General features: G+C 42.2%; 1 long non-coding RNA gene across 1 annotated transcript; it reads right to left on the minus strand.

The window, feature by feature from the left end:
* Positions 1-1337: 1337 nt before the first annotated feature.
* On the minus strand, positions 1338-6023 carry LOC129834035 (uncharacterized). Its single transcript, XR_008756164.1, has 2 exons — positions 5405-6023; positions 1338-3658 (listed from the first exon to the last, which is right to left on the minus strand). It is a non-coding gene; the product is annotated as an uncharacterized LOC129834035 (long non-coding RNA).
* Between the last annotated feature and the right edge of the window lie 1070 nt (positions 6024-7093).

Consider the following 7093-nt stretch of genomic DNA (forward strand, 5'->3'; position numbering starts at 1 on the left):
GTGGGACACAATGCAGATAGCCCGGTTAGCCAATCATGTTCATTGATTGTGTTAAAGACGAACCGAACCATCACTCCAAAACTAGCAGACCAATGGACTCATTGTCTAGGCCTCTCTCTAAACTCCGCCTTTCACGAAAAAATTATGTCAAAACTCACAATCGAAAAGGTAACTGTTTATTAGTATTTCACACTGAGAAATTATCTTGCCCTAAATATTTTTACATTTTTTATTTTAGTGTGCGAGTGTGTGCTGTTGGAAAATGTGATAAAACTATAATTTGATTAGATATTTGAAATGTTAATTAGACGTTAAGTTAGAGGAAATATGAATACTGTTTATGTAAGAGAGCTTTGGGGGAAAGAAGAGGAGAGTTCGAGGCGAGCTCAGGGAGGACAGAAACCTCCTGTGGAGCAGGAGCCTGTTGCAACAGGAAATAACACTTAGTTAGGGGTATACTGAGAAAATGTATGTTGTACAATTAGAAAACAGTGAATGTTGGAAGAGGATCAGTGTTGTCTACCCAGAGAAATAGTATGTGCACACTTAAAAGACATCTAATAGAATTTAAAGTGCACTAGCCAAACATTGGACCATCTGGAACTCTGTACTGTTGGGGACTTTTTGAGAACGGCGCTTATCTTTGTAGAGATTGTTTGCTGACAGTCCTACTGTGCCCTGAGTCTAAGATAACAACCTGCCAAGTTAGGGGTTCTCTTTCTCTTTCATTATCGCTCTCTGTTTTTCTTTCTCTCTCTCACACACAATAACATGACATTCACACCGCAGGAAATTTCTATTACCAGAAAGGTAAGGATCTTCTTTCAATAATTACAATATGTTCGATTTGTTTTGGAGTAACTTCTGAAGTAAATCATTGTTGAACCGAATATTTAGTTCCACCTTAAAGAGGAATGGAAACACTAGGATTTAGAACACCAGCTAACTGTAAATCGACATATTGGCATTGTTGCGTCACTGGCAGGAGAGAAAATTTTGGAAAATGGCTGAATTGACCAAGTAGCTCCGAGTCTGAGAATGAGTTTATTACAGAGAAGGAAATGATGTTAGTTAGGGAGCCAATAAACCTACTGAAGCCGTTCATGTTTGAGCCAACCGTTGCCCCAGATCAGAGTTCATTTTCGTAGCAGTAACAACACAGATATGCCGCCTGAAACATCTCAGCTGGAGGGTCTGCGTAGCAAAACTAATAGGTGTGAGGGGGGGTGCAGCCAGATAGAGTAGGAGTGTGTGTGCATCACAGCAGAAAGCTTTGTGACCTGTTGCCACAAGAAAAGGGCAACCAGTGAAGAACAAACACCATTGTAAATACAACCCATATTTATGCTTATTTATTTTCCCTTGTGTACCTTAACCATTTGTACATTGTTACAACACTGTAAATATACATAATGACATTTGTAATGTCTTTGTTTTGAAACTTCTGTATGTGTAATGTTTACTGTTCATTTTTATTTTTTATTTCACTTTTGTATATTATCTACCTCACTTGCTTTTGGCAATGTTAACACGTTTCCCATGCCAATAAAGCCCCTTGAATTGGTTGCGATACAGCACAAAATCCCAGCGGATGGTGGCTGTATTACCTCCAGTCAGAGGTTCCTGTCAGTCTGTCTGGATGGTGATGTATTACACCCAGTCAGAGGTTCCTGTCAGTCTGTCTGGATGGTGATGTATTACATCCAGTCAGAGGTTCCTGTCAGTCTGTCTGGATGGTGGCTGTATTACATCCAGTCAGAGGTTCCCGTCAGTCTGTCTGGATGGTGATGTATTACATCCAGTCAGAGGTTCCTGTCAGTCTGTCTGGATGGTGATGTATTACATCCAGTCAGAGGTTCCTGTCAGTCTGTCCGGATGGTGATGTATTACCTCCAGTCAGAGGTTCCTGTCAGTCTGTCTGGATGGTGGCTGTATTACCTCCAGTCAGAGGTTCCTGTCAGTCTGTCTGGATGGTGATGTATTACATCCAGTCAGAGGTTCCTGTCAGTCTGTCTGGATGGTGATGTATTACATCCAGTCAGAGGTTCCTGTATGTCTGGCGATGTATTTATTGGACGTGTCACTAATCGTTATGAAGTACTTACTGGCAGAAGAGGTTTCTCGACCAGTCAGCAGCCGATATGCCAGTTAAATAATTGGTGACATTTAGCTTGATTATAAATTGTTTAAGGTTAATATCTGTAGTGGGTCGGTGCTCAATATACATAATCAGTACCCTATAAAGATGTTTATCACCAGCGCTGTTTGGCGCTATGGTAACACATTTACCTTTAGATTAGACGACCGGTTGGAATCGCAGACATCATGATTCATGACATCTCATTCTAACCAATAATGGGGCGTGCTCATTATGTGATTTAGTTTCGGTATCAGACTAACTTTTCTTATGATTTTTCCAGTTCACCCTATGGGCAAAAGGGAGAATTGGACGAGGTGTACGGCGTTTCATTCCAGCGTGTGTCGTTTCTTCCATATGTAAAAATAGTATTAGTTAGCTTGTCCAATATAAACAACAGGATCAAGCGTAACCAGATAAACTTGCTTTAAAAATAAATGACTACTTTCGGGATTACTACTTTCAGTGCGTAGTAATCCCTGTCATTGCCGCTAGAGTGACTTCAACTAGCTTTGACTGCCATCTATTGGAAAGGAATGTTAACTACACTGGGCAACTAGTTGGCAGAGTTAAAGGAGACTTTAATAATATATGCCATTTAGCAGGCGCCTTTATCCAAACCGAACAGGGTACATGGAGGTGGAAACAGATCAGAAACAGGATTACAATTTTGAAATCATGGACGGTCAGTCCTTGCATCTATAGCTCTGTCTATGAATTTGAGAGTGGTTACATTTCTCCAGGCCCATCCCTCAGCTTTTTACCGAGTAAGGAGCAGGGAGATTTATTGTTTCTACTGATGATTCCCACTTTAAGAAAATAAGATGCAGATTAAATACACACCAAAATGTGTTACAGATACTATAAATGTCACATCACTCAGACAGTTAGTGAATACACAGCATCCAGTACAGCAGACAATCATTCAAATGTATTTTACAAAAGCCCTTTTAGCATCAAAAATAATAACCACAGTGATTATAGAGGGTGCAACAGTTCAACACCTCAGGACCAAATGTCAGTTGGCTTTTCATAGCTGAGCATTCATAGGTTGAGAGAGTCGAAACAGCAGGGCCGGGACAAGGTAGCACATCCATTGAAACGGGTAAAAAAAAATCTGTGGAAAAACAATTCCACTCCGATTCCCTTTATGGATGGGTGTATCTTTGAATTGGCTGTTGAATGGCCTGCTCCTTCTCCATTTTCAGAACACCATCCCGCTCCCCCAAAGTGATTGATAGTATATCTTGGCTCGCTCTGTGATGATTGTGATTCTGAGCTCTCAGGTTCATACAGCGAGTTTTGGTCTTCACTGATCTCGCTCTCCGTCAGCTCCATCTGTGGCGTATAGGGGACTCAGTATCAGTATACAGACTCGGTTGTATACTGATGGTCGTGAGCGCAATCTAGCTGGGCCCCAAGTTCTTTAGTGCTGGTCCCAGTGGACCTCTTCTCTACCGCAGCACAGGAACACTCTGGCACACAGGGGTCAGTTTGGCATGCTGTACTAACCATTCTTTCCTGTTGGTAGATAACAATTAAGGCATCTATTAGGCTATAGTTAGTTGAAGTCAGAAGTTTACATACACCTCAGCCAAATACATTTAAACTCAGTTTTTCACAATTCCTGACATTTAATCCTAGTAAGAATTCCCTGTCTTAGAACAGTTAGGATCACCATTTCATTTTAAGAATGTGAAATGTCAGAATAATAGTAGAGAATTATTTATTTCAGCTTTAATTTCTTTCATCACATTCACAGTGGGTCAGAAGTTTACATACACTCAATTAGTATTTGGTAGCATTGCCTTTAAACATTTTGGGTAGCCTTCCACAAGCTCCCCACAATAAGTTGGGTGAATTTTGGCCCATTCCTCCTGACAGAGCTGGTGTAATTGAGTCAGGTTTGTAGGCCTCCCTGCTCACACACGCTTTTTCAGTTCTGCCCACAAATTTTCTATAGTATTGAGGTCAGGGCTTTGTGATGGCCACTCCAATACCTTGACTTTGTTGTCCTTAAGCCATTTTGCCACAACTTTGGAAGTATGCTTGGGGTCAATGTCCATTTGGAAGACCCAAGCTTTAACTTCCTGACTAATGTCTTGAGATGTTGCTTCAATATATCCATATAATTTTACTCCGTCATGATGCCATCTATTTTTTGAAGTGCACCAGTCTCTCCTGCAGCAAAGCACCCCCACAACATGATGCTGCCACCCCCGTGCTTCATGGTTGGGATGGTGTTCTTCGGCTTGCAAGCCCCCCCCCCTTTTTCCTCGAAACATAATGATGGTCATTATGGCCAAACAGTTCTATTTTTGTTTCATTAGACCAGAGGACATTTCTTCAAAAAGTACAATCTTTGTTCCTATGTGCAGTTGCAAACCGTAGTCTGGCTTTTTTATGGTGGTTGTAGAAGAAGCCACTGCTCTCAAGGAAGAGCAGTGGCTTATTCCTTGTTGAGCGGCCTTTCAGGTTATGTCGAAATAGGACTCGTTTTACTGTAGATATAGATACTTTTGTGCCTGTTTCCTCCAGCATCTTCACAAAGTCCTTTGCTGTTGTTCTGGGATTGATTTGCACTTTTCGCACCAAAGTACATTCATCTCTAGGAGACAGAACGCGTCTCCTTCCTGAGCGGTATGACGGCTGCGTGGCCCCATGGTGTTTATACTTGCGTAGTATTGTTTGTACAGATGAACGTGGTACCTTCAGGCATTTGGAAATTGCTCCCAAGGATGAACCAGATGTGTGGAGGTCTACAGTTTTTTTTCTGAGGTCTTGGCTGACTTCTTTTGATTTTCCCATGATGTCAAGCAAAGAGGCACTGAGTTTGAAGGTAGGCCTTGAAATACATCCACAGGTACACCCCCAATTGACTCAAATGATGTTAATTAGCCTATCGGAAGCTTCTAAAGCCATGACACAATTGTCTGGAACTTTCCAAGCTGTTTAAAGGCACAGTCAACTTAGTGTATGTAACTTCTGACCCACTGGAATTGTGATACAGTGAGTTATAAGTGAAATAATATGTCTGTAAACAATTGTTGGAAAAATTACTTGTTTCATGCACAAAGTAGATGTCCTAACCGACTTGCCAAAACTATAGTTCGTTAACAAGACATTTGTGGAGTGGTTAAAAAACGAGTTTTAATGACTCCAACCTAAGTGTATGTAAACTTCCGACTTCAACTGTATATTCAAGAATCACTGCACATACTTGAAATAAACAATAGCCTTAGAAATAACATGCCTCCTGCACGTTACCTCAGGCTCCTGGCATTGCATTGACTCGCGTCACCTCCTCTGTTCCGTTGCTTTTGCTTGACTCCAAAGTCAGCGATGTTGATCGGTCGGTAACTACTACACCATAACCCTCTTAATGTCAAATGGAGGCGCAAGCAGAGGGCTTCAGGGTAGGCCTATGACTCCTTTCCATTCAGAAACTCCCAGTTGCCGCATAGAAAGTGCCCTTCATCGCGAAGTCTGACTCCACGAAGTGCTGTCTGCACATCCTACTAGCTCAAGCTGGCATGTCCTTCCTCTTCGGGACATGGAGCCACTTCTTCAAAAATTGTGGTTCCTTGGACAGCCGATGGTAGCTTACCAAGGGATTATTTTGGAGCCAATTCATACAGCCTGGCGCTATTGAAAATGATTTGCGTCAGTTCAAATCTGGTATCAGGACAAAATGTGATTCAGAGTCACCGAATATATTTTAAGTATTTTAATTAAACTCAAGCGATAAATGGTAAATGCAATGTTCGTATATACGGGTTCACTGTATCTCCGCGCAGGGTATAACAGAGAACTGGCAGGAAGTACGTAAACAGCTGTTCTTATACCGTGATGACGTAGTTCCAACGCGTCTGTTGGCCTATCACAGTAGAGGCTGAGCGCGGTTTAAACTTTGCTCAGCCTATGCTGGCACTCGGACTCGTCCAAGTCCCTTAGTGCTCTCCTCTGTCCGCATCTGGTTGTTGGGTAGATTAGATCCGTTTTGTGTCTCCCCCGATTCTACACTCAAACAGTCCCTTATTTGGTATTGTCCAGTGCCCTGACCTCCCTGGTTGGCCTAGAGATATGCACCCCTCCCCTCTCCAGATTGACCACAGCTTTTATGGCCTGTCACTCTATGTTGGTCAGTCTTTACACACATACATCTGTATTGTGTGTGTGTGTGTGTGTAACAAAACAATATTCATCTTCATACAATATGGTAGCAGGCTATAGTGCATAAACATAAATCCTAACACTATACAGTTCATGTTTGAATTACTACTTGTTGTTGCCATCTTCGTTGTCCGCACCTAAACTCACTCTCTTCAATTCACTCTCCGCGCGAATGCTCAATACCACAGACAATTTGCTATGGCAATTTAAAATGGCGCTGACCATAGCTCAAATAAACCTTATCGGCGATCAAAATACAAAAAATAGAGATGTTTTTATGTTAAATGGACATGTTTAGTGCTTAGATTTACTTCCTAAACGGTTTCCTTTCCCCTTTAAATCAGATGCTACTGATATGGTGGAACAGAAGGTGTTCTCGACAATTTATCAAACTCGAATGGATTTGCAATACATAAGAGTAAAATATATTTGTAACAGCTATTGTCTTTAATTTGGTATGGTTTAGAACACATTTGGCGTTTTAGATATTAGGAGTTGTGAAGAATACCATGGTGCTTGCCTACGGAGCTGTGAGGGGAACGGCACCTCAGTACCTTCAGGCTCTGATCAGGCCCTACACCCAAACAAGGGCACTGCGTTCATCCACCTCTGGCCTGCTCGCCTCCCTACCACTGAGGAAGTACAGTTCCCGCTCAGCCCAGTCAAAACTGTTCGCTGCTCTGGCACCCCAATGGTGGAACAAACTCCCTCACGACGCCAGGACAGCGGAGTCAATCACCACCTTCCGGAGACACCTGAAACCCCACCTCTTCAAGGAATACC

This window comes from Salvelinus fontinalis, chromosome 34 (assembly GCF_029448725.1).
Source record: "Salvelinus fontinalis isolate EN_2023a chromosome 34, ASM2944872v1, whole genome shotgun sequence".
In the NCBI taxonomy this organism is placed as follows: Eukaryota; Metazoa; Chordata; class Actinopteri; order Salmoniformes; family Salmonidae; genus Salvelinus; species Salvelinus fontinalis.